Below are 12,772 nucleotides of genomic sequence, written 5' to 3'. Positions count from 1 at the left end.
GGTAAGAATAAAAAGAAATGTGGCACAATTTATGGCTTGGTTCCAGACATAGTTAAAGACTCAGATACTAGCCTAGTAGGTTTGGGCGCGAGTTGCGGAGAGACCTCCACAGGAGGACAATGGTCACGTCGAGAAAAGAACTTGCCTGGAAGTCCTAGCAGGTTAGTTCGCCCTGCAGAGTTTCTTACATGGTGTCATCGGTTGCTCAATCCTGGTTTGGATGGACAATATGTCTGCGGTTCGGTATGTAAATCATCTTGGGGACAGGAAGCCCCAACCCCTGTCCCAGCTGGCAACAGAGTTTTGGCATTTCTGCCTGGCTCACAGCATTTCTGTACAAGCAGAATATATCCCAGGATTGTCGAATTCAGCCACAATCACAAATCTAACGGGGAACACAGGATTTTGATATTTTGCATTCTACCTTTGCATAATTCTTGATCTTGTATCAGAATTAATATGCTTTTTCCTTCCACACATGGAATGTTTTTTGCCTGGGTTTTTTAGGCAATTTTTAAAAATATTTTTGGTGCCTCTCCTTTCCCGGGTTTCTGGCTAATTTTTTTTAAATGTGTTTTTGGTGTCTTAAACTAGCACTGAATTTACTAACCTAACAACTTTAGCAGTTAGGTTAGTGCATAGTGAGCCAACCTTCTAAAAAGATGGCAGCTTAAACCTTCAGCTTTGTGAATCCATCTTGAACTATTAATAGCGGGCAACATCTTCCATAATGGGCAATAACGACAAATTTCTAAGCCACCCTCCTCATCTGTCTGTGAGAGCTCAGAGCAGGCCTGAACATTGTGGCTACAGCCCGAACGGAGAAACTTAGCGCATTACCTACACTGGGATCATTGAACAAGCCACCCAAAGAATTCTGGCAGACCTTTCTGAGATTAAAACAGAACTACGTCAGATTGGGGACCATGTGGCATCCCTCGAGGAGGAAAACCTAAAAACTAATCGATTAGTTGGCCGATTATTTTTTTGATTAATCGATTAATCGGGTAAAAAAAAACAATGTGCAAATTTTTCATTTATTTGAAATAAAAACTTATAATTTACATTAAGATGTGCCATTAACACTTTTATCTCTTTATCACAATGGCATTTCACGATTTGCCTTCATATTTTACTGACATAATAATTAAAGCTATATTTTAACAAGAACCCAAAAAATAACAAAAAAACTTTACTAGTAAATATTAATGTAAACTATTTTTGCCCAGTTATGCACATCTCACCCCCTGCTTGCCTCTCTGCCTCAGAAATGCCTTATACCCCCTATATGCTACTGTGCCCCCATATATGCCTTATACCCTCCTATATGTCAGAGATGCCACTGTGCCCCCTTATACCGCCTATATGCCACTCTGTCCCCTATAAGACAACCCTATAGGAAAAAAGTTTTACCAGTAAATGTTAATTCATGTAAACTATGTGAAAAAAATTTTTTTTAATAAAAGCTATGATTGAGAAAAATATTTTGTTTTTATTTCCTTTTTTTTCTACCTGCCCCCCCCAGTTATGCACATCTGCCCCCTGGCTTGCCAGTCTCCCCCAAAAATGCCTTATACCGCCTATATGCAACTCTGGCATTTAGAAGGTTAAAAGGCATTTCTGGAGGCAGAGTGACATTAAGGAGGTTAAAAGGCATTTCACAGAGCACTCTGCCTCCAGAAATGCCTTATGCCCCCCATTTAACACTCCCTCCCCTCCCTCCTCCAAACTTACCGGAGCTTCTGAGTCCCCGGTGCGTAGTCCGGGCAGCGCGTAGAGCTCTATGCGATTCGCATAGACAACTTCCGCTGCATCCGGGAGGAGGTGCGGTTAGCAGCGGGGGTTGTCTGCGTCCATCGCGCAGACCTTCCCCGGCTGTCAGAGATCACGGGGAACCCCCGCTGCTAACAGCACCTCCTCCCCGGTGCTTAGTCTGGGCAGCGTGTAGAGCTCTATGCAAATCGCGTAGAGCTCTACATGCTGCCCAGAATAAGCAGCGGGGACTCAGAAGTACCGGTAAGTGGGGGGGGGCAGGAAGATCCAGGTCCCCTGCATCGCTGCGGGGGATCTGGATGTTAGTCTCATAGTCAGACCTAGTTGAGGTCTGATTATAAGACGACCCAGATTATAAGACGAGGGGTATTTTTCAGAGCATTTGCTCTGGAAAAAACCTTGTCTTATAATCGAGCAAATACGGTATTTATATGCATTGGCAGCAGGGTCTAATATGAATATATATCGGCAGCAGGGTCTAATATAAGTATATATCGGCAGCAGGGTATAATATTCGTATAAATCGGCAACAGGGGCTAATATTAGTATATATTGGAAGCAGGGTCTAATATTAAATAATGAAAAATAACTGCCAGTTCAGCTGTTGTTTTGAAATCATATTTCAATCACAGTCTTTACTTCAAAGAGATAAGTACATATTATGTAGTTAAAAATGGATGTCTAACACATATATCTATCTATCCATCTATCTATCTATATATACACTGCTCGTTTGGGGTAGCCGTATTAGTCCAGTGTATACAAATGCAAAAAACAGAAAGTTGCAGAATCTTGTAATACCTTTTTTATTGGACTAACAGTATTAAAATAATAGATGAGCTTTCGGGAGTCCTCCCTTTATCAAGTCAAAAGCATTTCTGACCAAGCAAGTGAAAAACACAGTTTAAATCATGATAAAGAGAAAACTACCACAACGCCGGATTACAATATCAAGAAAAAGAACTCTCAATTCACTCCAGCACCAGGACGCAACAGCAAATTGGACAGTTACATTGAAAGTTTCCGGCTAAGAACTGCATCCTTAGTCACAAAGCAACACCATAATAAAATCAGAGCTAATCTCTCACCAATAGAAAGAGATGCAATCAAGGATTTAAGGAATAATCAAACTATCACAATCAAGCCAGCGGACAAGGGAGGAGCAGTTGTTATTATGAACACCCAAGATTACATAGAAGAGGGAAACAGACAACTATCAGACAGCACATACTATATGAAACTGATCAAAGACCCCACCAAGGAATACACTACCAAACTGAGGAAGCTGATCAGATCTGTCCCTGAGGAACAGCAAAAAGGATTGGAAACGTTCATACCCACCAATCCCAACATAGGGACATTCTACATGCTTCCGAAAATCCACAAACCAGGGAACCCAGGCAGACCTATAATAACAGGTATGGACACACTAACCGAACCAATTTCAGGCTTAGTGGAAAATATTTTAAAACCCTTTGTTAAAAACACTAAGAGCTTCATACAAGACACCACGGACTTCCTGAACAAACTCAGTCAAATTACAAACTTGCCTGCCAATTCCATACTTGTAACCATGGATGTGGAATCTCTATATACCAACATCCCACACGAAGATGGAATTGAAGCCTGCTCTCTGTTCCTCTCAGAAGATACTCACAACCAGAAATACAGTCCTCAAACCATTACCAAACTCATAGAATTCATCCTCACACACAACTACTTCAGTTTTAACAACAATATATATCTGCAAACCATGGGCACTGCCATGGGGACGAGAATGGCACCACAATATGCCAATCTATTCATGGCTGACCTGGAACAACGATTCTTGGAAACACAACTTCACAAACCCTACAAATATTATCGCTACATTGATGATATTTTCATTGTCTGGACGGACGGAAAAGAAAACCTCAGAAAGTTCCATAACGCATTCAATACATTTCACCCATCTATCAAACTCAAAATGGACTTCTCCACAGAAAGTGTAAACTTCTTGGATACAACTGTCACAATAAACAAGGACACACTACATACATCCCTGTACATAAAACCCACAGACCGATCCAACTACCTGCACAAATCCAGCTTCCATCCATCCCACACAAAGCAAGGCATCATTCATAGCCACACCACGCCAACACCTGTTGCAATACAGAGACAAACAAACATCCTCACGCATACCTCTAGTAGCCACATACAATCCTGCCCTAGAAGAAATCCGAAAAATCATCAAGGATCTGCAGCCAATACTAGCAGAGGATGTGGTGTTAAAAGAAATTTTCCCTGAACCCCCCATCTTGGCCTTCAGACAACCAGCTAATCTCAAACAAAAGCTGGTGAGTAGCAAACTACATACTGAAGCAACACACACAGATAATGGAAGCAAACCATGCAACAAAGCCAGATGCAAACTTTGCCAACACATCTGTACCAGCAACACAGCCACCCACAACAAGACATACAATATTAAAGGATCATACTCATGTACTTCACAGAATGTTGTATACATGATTCAATGCACCAAATGTACAATAGGGTGTTACATCGGTGAAACCTGCCAGCAACTTAATAAAAGGATGAATCTGCACAGATACTCCATCAACCATCATGATGAAGAAAACCTTTGCACTCCAGTTGGGCACCACTTCACCCAAACCGGTCACTCCATACATGACCTTAAAATCAAAACACTGAGAGGTAACTTCAAAAACACCCAAGAAAGAAAGACATTTGAAGCCAAAATGATACATTTTTATGATTGTAAAAACAGAGGACTTAATGTGGATTTGAGCTTCTTAGCACACTATCAAAACTTCCTATAACCTGTGCCTTTTTATTTTTTTTTTTCTCTCTCCTACATGCTTACCCCTGCTCCCCCCTTGCCTTATCTGTGCAGTATATGCCACTATTTACTATTTACGACCCTCTTAGTTTTTTGTCTGCAAATTCTCTACCGTTGTTTTAACCCCTGTTTTAACCCTGTATCAGAACATGTACTGGTCAGTTTTAAACTGTGTTTTTCACTTGCTTGGTCAGAAATGCTTTTGACTTGATAAAGGGAGGACTCCCGAAAGCTCGTCTATTATTTTAATACTGTTAGTCCAATAAAAAAGGTATTACTAGATTCTGCAACTTTCTGTTTTTTGCATTTGTATACACTGCTCAAAATAATAAAGGGAACACTAAGATTACACATCCTAGATCTGAATGAATGAACTAATCGTATGACATACTTTCGTCTTTACATAGTTGAATGTGCTGACAACAAAATCACACAAAAATTCTCAATGGAAATCAAATTTATCAACCCATGAAGGTCTGGATATGGAGTCACACTCAAAATCAAAATGGAAAACCACACTACAGGCTGATCCAACTGTGATGTAATGTCCTTAAAACAAGTCACAATGAGGCGAAGTAGTGTGTGTGGCCTCCACGTGCCCGTATGACCTCCCTACAACTCCTGATGAGGTTGCGGATGGTCTCCTGAGGGATGTCCTCCCAGACCTGGACTAAAGCATCCACCAACTCCTGGACAGTCTGTGGTGCAACGTGGCGTTGGTGGATGAAGCGAAACATGATGTTCTAGATGTGCTCAATCAGATTCAGGTCTGGGGAACGGACGGGTCAGTCCATAGCATCAATGCCTTCCTCTTGCAGGAACTGCTGACACACCCCAGCCACATGAGGTCTAGCATTGTCTTGCATTAGGAGGAACCCAGGGCCAACCGCACCAGCATATGATCTCACAAGGGGTCTGAGGATCTCATCTCGGTACCTAATGGCAGTCAGGCTACCTCTGGCAAGCACATGGAGGGCTGTGCAGCCCCCCAAAGAAATGCCACCCCACACCATTACTGATCCACCGCCAAACCGGTCCTGCTGGAGGATGTTGCAGGCAGCAGAACGTTCTCCATGGCATCTCCAGACTCTGTCACATGTGCTCAGTGTGAACCTGCTTTCATCTGTGAAGAGCACAGGGCGCCAGTGGCGAATATGCCAATCCTGGTGTTCTCTGGCAAATGCCAAACGTCCTGCACGTTGTTGGACTGTAAGCACAACCCCCACCTGTGGACATCGGGCCCTCATACCACCCTCATGGAGTCTGTTTCTGACCGTTTGAGTGGACACATGCACATCTGTGGCCTGCTGGAGGTCATTTTGCAGGGCTCTGGCAGTGCTCCTCCTTGCACAAAGGCAGAGGTAGCAGTCCTGCTGCTGTGTTGTTGCCCTCCTACGGCCTCCTCCACGTCTCCTGAAGTACTGCCCTGTCTCCAGGTAGCGCCTCCATGCTCTGGACACTACGCTGACAGACACAGCAAACCTTCTTGCCACAGCATGCATTGATGTGCCATCCTGGATGAGCTACACTACCTGAGCCACTTGTGTGGGTTGTAGACTCCGTCTCATGCTACCACTAGAGTGAAAGCACCGCCAGCATTCAACATTCAAAAGTGACCAAAACATCAGCCAGGAAGCATAGGAACTGAGAAGTGGTCTGTGGTCACCACCTGTAGAAACAATCCTTTATTGGGGGTGTCTTGCTAATTGCCTATAATTTCCACCTGTTGTCTGTTCCATTTGCACAACAGCATGTGAAATTGATTGTCCATCAGTGTTGCTTCCTGAGTGTTTTTTGACAAAAAAAAGAGTGGAACCAAGTCTAGAAAATAGGAGAACATTTTAAATAAATAAATAAAGGATGACTTCCCTTTTTTTCTGTGCTGGATACACAGCTGCAACCCTTAGAAACACTCTCCAGGTGTCGTTGTAGTAAAGTCAGAAATCCACTAGGGGGCGCTCGTGTATCTCAACAAAAAATAAAAGGAAAAAAAAACAAATAATAGTGTAGATGTAGAGATATATATTGCAATCAATATATCCCAAATTTTGCACTCACACTCTGTCTGAGTCGATCAAGGCAGTAGCTCAACCATCCACCTGGTGGGTTACGGATGCGGCATATATGAAACAAAACACATAAACAAGCCAATAGTGTAATATTGCTTTAAGGTGGAAAAACGCAAGGATGGAGTTACACTTACACTTAGGTAGAATGATTTGTGCCCGTAGTATCAAAATGTTCCTCCTTGTGGTTGGATTCCAATGGTACAAGAATCACTAGGGGGCGCTTGTGTATACCGGTTTAAAAATATGTAAAAAATAATAAAAAGAAAACAATGATTGTGTAGTATTATGCACAGAATTCCCCACTATACAGCCATATTATGCACTCACAATGGATATAAGTGTTCAGGCTTCTTAAACATCCAATCCTCCGAGTCAATACGTGGCGTGTATATGCAAAGAAGCAAAAAGACAGGTGGGGACTACAATGGTGTAGTATCAAACAATTCCTGTGACACACAAAAAAAAAAGAGATACACTTACACTTTTTGAAGGGGTGTAATACCCATATGCATCAAGTGAATTTCCTCTACTCCTCCAACGACTCTATATCTGCTGGATTTCAGTGGTCTGCTGGTATGGAGCTGCTCTCAATGTTGAGAATGATGGGAATCCACAATATAGTAAAATAAAATGTACTATTTATTTAAGGCTATAAGCCAAAATAAAAACTAATTCAATAAACATCCAACAAGAAATGTATAGACAGTTAAAAAAGTCCAATAAAAGCTTTAAAAGAGCTCAAGCAAATCCTCAACGAGTTTCGCCGTGTCCACGGCTTCATCAGGAGTGTCTTCAATATTAGTGTATGGTCCTTTTAAATCATATTTGGCGCCATCCTCGTCTGCCGGCGTCTGACGTCAATACGTCCGCTGTCGTCATTCCGTCTGCTGATGGACCTTCAGGCTCTCCACGGAACTCCGAAAAAAAGGTAGGGGAACGTTTTTATTCATTCTTTTTTATAGAGGTTTTGTGGTGTAATATTCTACGATCGCCTGCTCAATTTATATATCTGTTTATGTCGGGGATACCCCAGTAATTTAGTGGTGGATTTTCTATATATGGTTAAAGCATGAAGTGCTTTTTATGATTCCCGAAAACAGATGGGATACTAATAGAAAGAAGCCTTATATATATATATATATAGTCTATATTGTTAGCTTTTCCATATCTTGTGTATATATTACATGAATTTTAAAATAATTTTAAAATAGAATGAATTTTAAAGGAAATATTTCAAGTAAAATGAATTTTAAATGAATATTAAATAAATGAATTCTGAATCTATTGAATAAAAAATTAATTAATTCTATTTATTATGATATGTGTTATTTATTTATCCGTCTTTCAATGTTCACTATTGTGTGCCACTGACACTTTGTGGGATAAAAAATACATATTAATTGTCTAGAGATTATGTATAACCCATGTTGACAGAAATTATATATGGTAGTCCATGTACATATATATGATGGTGTGTATGTGTGTTACATATATGTCAATATGTCTAGTTCCATGTTTAGACCACCTTTTTTAAAAGTTTTTAATTTAAAAATCCATTCAGTTTCCCTTTTGGACAAATTATCTACCGTACTCCCACCTCTCCAATTGGGAGGCACCCAATCTATACCCATGATTTTCAAGGTTTCTATGGAGTATTTTGGGCATGTATTACAATGTCTGGGAACACTGTGTTTGGTGTTTTTATTTCTTATATTTCCGAGGTGTTCCAATACCCTCTCCTTCATGGGTCTTATCGTCCTGCCTACATATTGAAGGCCACACCCACATTCTAATAGGTATACTATATTTTTAGTTAAACAGTTTATAAAATGTTTAATAGTGTATATTTGGCCTGTTGTTTTCCCTATAAAATGATTAGTTTTTTGGGCTAAAAAGGGGCACATCTTACACAAACCACATTTGTGAAACCCATTTGGTTTATTTCCTATGAACATCTGGGGGTTTTGTGTTTTTATTTGTTTCGGTAGGACGCTTGGGGCCAAAATGGTTTTTAATGAATTTGTTTTTTTTAAAATTATTTGTGGTCTGTCCGGTAACACTGTACTTAACACCTCATCATTCTTTAGTATGTGCCAGTGTTTGTTTATAATTTGCTTAATCTTGTTCGCTTGGGTGTTGTATTGTGTGAAAAATGAAAAACTAAAATCCCTCTCCTTATATGTTCTATTTTTATTCCTCAGTAGTTGTTGTCTGTCTACTGTTTTCACTTCGCGGAGACTCTCCTCTAGTTTTTCTTCCGGGTAGTTTTTTTCTACAAATCTCTGTTTGATTTCTTTTGCTTTAATTTCAAATTCCTCTTTTTTTGTGCAGTTTCTCTTTACCCTCAAGAGTTGGCCCTTGGGAATATTATTAAGCCATTGGGGGTGATGGCAACTATTGTAGTTTATGTATCCATTTCTGTCTGTGGGTTTACTGTAATTTCTTGAACATATCTGATTCTCTTCCCAAAAAAGTTCTACATCCAAAAATTCGATTTTTTGACTCTGTATGTTTGAGGTGAATTTTAGGTTAAAAGAATTCTGGTTCGTATATGTTATAAAATCATTTAGACCATCCTCCGACCCTCTCCAGATTATCAGGATATCGTCTATATATCTTTTCCACAGCACCAGGTTTGCACCGAACGGGTTGTTGTTCCATATGAATTGATTTTCCCATTCAGCTACGAATAGGTTGGCATAGCTTGGTGCAAACCTGGTGCTCATGGCCGTCCCGCAAAGTTGGAGGAAAAATTCATCCTCGAACCAAAAATAGTTATGTTTCAATATAAAATTAATACATTTTAAAATAAATGATTTCTGTAGTGGATTCATGTCCGTATCCCTCGATATGGTTTTGTTAATGGCTTCCAATCCCTGTTCATGGTCTATAATAGTGTATAAGGACGAAACGTCCATTGTGGCCCAGAGCCAGCCTGGGGACCATGATATATCTTTTAATGTGTTGAGAAGGTGGGTAGTGTCTTTAAGGTACGCTGGTATTTTTGGTACGTATTTTTGTAGGAAAAAATCGACATATTCCGATGTGTTACACGGAAGTGAGTCTATACCACTGATTATAGGTCTTCCCGGTGGCTCCTTAAGATCTTTATGGATCTTAGGAAGAAAATAGAAGACTGGTAATCTTGGGTGTTCCTTTCTTAAATAGTTGAACTCCTTTTTATTTAAGATACCTTGTTCTAGGCCTTCTTCCAGAATTTCATATAGGACTGTACTAAATTCCTTTGTGGGGTCCTTATTTAACTTTCTATATGTAATGGTATCCCCCAGAATTCTTCTAGATTCTCTTAAATAGTAGGGGTGATCCATCACCACCGTTGCTCCCCCTTTATCCGCCTGTTTAACAACTATATCATGTTTTTCTTTCAATAGTCGTAATGCTGCTTGTTCATTCTTGTTTAAATTATACGTTTTTGTTTTGTTGCCCAGCTTTTCCAGATCTTTTTGTATGAGGTCAGTGAAGACCTCAATATGTTGGCTCTTCTCGTTTTGTGGGAAGAATTTGGACTTGGGTTTGAGACTTGTATGTGAGAATTGTTCTACCGTTGCCTCCCCATTTTTGTCTATTCTGTCTGGTTTACAAAAAAATCTTTTTATAGTAAGTTTCCTTAAATATTTTTGCGTATCTAAGAAAAGTTGAAATTGGTTCGGGCCTCTAGAGGGCGCAAACTTAAGGCCTTTTCTAAGTAAACTTATTTCATTTTGTGTTAAATTGATGGATGATATATTGATAATACCTTCTTTTTCCGGGATTAGTACCTGTTCATTTGATGTCCCCTTTCCTCTCCCCCTCTGGCCTCTTGTTCTTTTGTGTATTTTCTTTTCTTCCACGGGCTCTGTTCTAGGGGTATGTACCTGTTTCTCAGTTCTATCGCTTCTCTTCTCGGGGGAGTTTCTTTTCTTTTTGTGCCACCCTTTCGGGATGGCTCCCTGTCTAAAAAAGCCTGTTCATGTGAAAAATCTGTGTTTGCATGGTTCGTGTCACTACTTTTGCTCTTTCCCACCGGTGAAAATATTTGTCTGGTTGGTGAAGGTATACGTCTCGTGGGTGAAAAGGATTGAATCCTCGACCGTATATGCGAAACATGGCCTCTATTGTGTTGTTCAAAACGTGTATTCCTAGAAGGAATTGTGCCTCTATATTGTCTAGGTCTATTTCTGCCGAAAAAAACTGACCATTTCTCATGTAGTAACACAGGTCATATATATAGTATCAAACATTTCATCAACTGCTCCACAAAGAATGTGGTATACCTATTACAATGTAATTGTGGTTTACAGTATGTGGGAAGAACTATTAGACCCATAAAAGAAAGGATCCTCGAGCATTTAGGTAATATCAGGAATAAAAACCAGAAACACTCGGTCCCCAGACACTGTAATTCATGTCCCCTTTTTTCGATCCAAACCTTAAAAATAATTGGTATAGAGTGGGTATCTAAAAACTGGAGGGGTGGGGACACTACAGCAAATCTATCAAAAAAGGAAACAGAATGGATTTTTAAACTGAAGACATTTAAGAACGGAGGATTAAATATGGAGTTAGACATCTTAGCTCATATTTAAGGAATTTTTTTTTTTTTATTCATATTTACGTTTATTATTTATTATTTTTTATTCATTATTTTTACAATTCAAACATTTATTTCCCTTGACCACACACATATACACATAATACATTTCACAATATAGTTCATCCATTGAATCTCCTAGTTCACATATATATACTTACATAGATCTTATGTACATTATGGACTTAGACCAGTACACAGTCACAATATATAACTTTTTTATTTCAGATTTTTATATTTTTCATTCTTCATTCATATACATATATATATAGATCCTACTCATACCACCACATAGACATAATACGGACCTTTCTTTATTTCAGGTATTTACACAATTTTGTACTTATGATTTTTTATTTAGTACTCGATCACTCATTACAAATTCATTTATTTTTTCGATTCTTCATTTTTCATCCTTTTTACATACACACAGTTTATTACATCATTTCATTACCTTCTCAATTAATGTATGTACATGGATCATCCTGTATATTCACATTTTTTCTTCTGTCTACCTATGATGCTCTTTCGGAGAGAATTATGCCGATCGATACCCGGAAGTAGGGCATCTCCTCACTAGAAGCCGTTACGTCAGACGCCGCTACGCCGTTCCGTCAGACGCACCGATGGACCGTTTCGTCAGACGCACAGAGGAACGGAACGTGGAGGCGGCGCGAAAATTTTGAAGCCAAACCAGGCGAAACGCGTAGAGTTTGAAACCTAGGACTACCTTTTCTTTTACCCGGACTTTGGACTACCTTTTAACAGCTTTTTTAAAAGCTTTTTGAATCATACATTTTTTTAAACCAATTCTAAAAGGCTTTTGTAAAAGCCTCATACTGCAGCTTTTATTATTTTTATATAGTCATTTCTTCTGCCATAGAGGTCTTCTCCAACTACATATGGTGAGAAGACTCTGAATAAATAAAAAATTATTATTTTACTTAATTTTCGGTGTACATTATCTTCTTTTGTGAAGAACCTTTCTACCATTGGAATCCAACCACAAGGAGGAACATTTTGATACTACGGGCACAAATCATTCTACCTAAGTGTAAGTGTAACTTCATCCTTGCGTTTTTCCACCTTAAAGCAATATTACACTATTGGCTTGCTTATGTGTTTTGTTTCATATATGCTGCATCCGTAACCCACCAGGTGGATGGTTGAGCTACTGCCTTGATCGACTCAGACAGAGTGTGAGTGCAAAATTTGGGATATATTGATTGCAATATATATCTCTACATCTACACTATTATTTGTTTTTTTTTTGCTTTTATTTTTTGTTGAGATACACGAGCGCCCCCTAGTGGATTTCTGACTTTGCTTCCTGAGTGGACAGTGTGATTTCACAGAAGTGTGATTGACTTTGAGTTACATTGTGTTGTTTAAGTGTTTCCTTTATTATTTTGAGGAGTGTGTATAATATATATATATATATATATATATATATATATGTGTGTATCTCTCTCTCTCTCTCTCTCTCTCTCTCTC

This window comes from Spea bombifrons, chromosome 8, assembly GCF_027358695.1.
Source record: "Spea bombifrons isolate aSpeBom1 chromosome 8, aSpeBom1.2.pri, whole genome shotgun sequence".
NCBI lineage: Eukaryota > Metazoa > Chordata > Amphibia > Anura > Pelobatidae > Spea > Spea bombifrons.
This window is presented reverse-complemented; position numbering follows the sequence as displayed.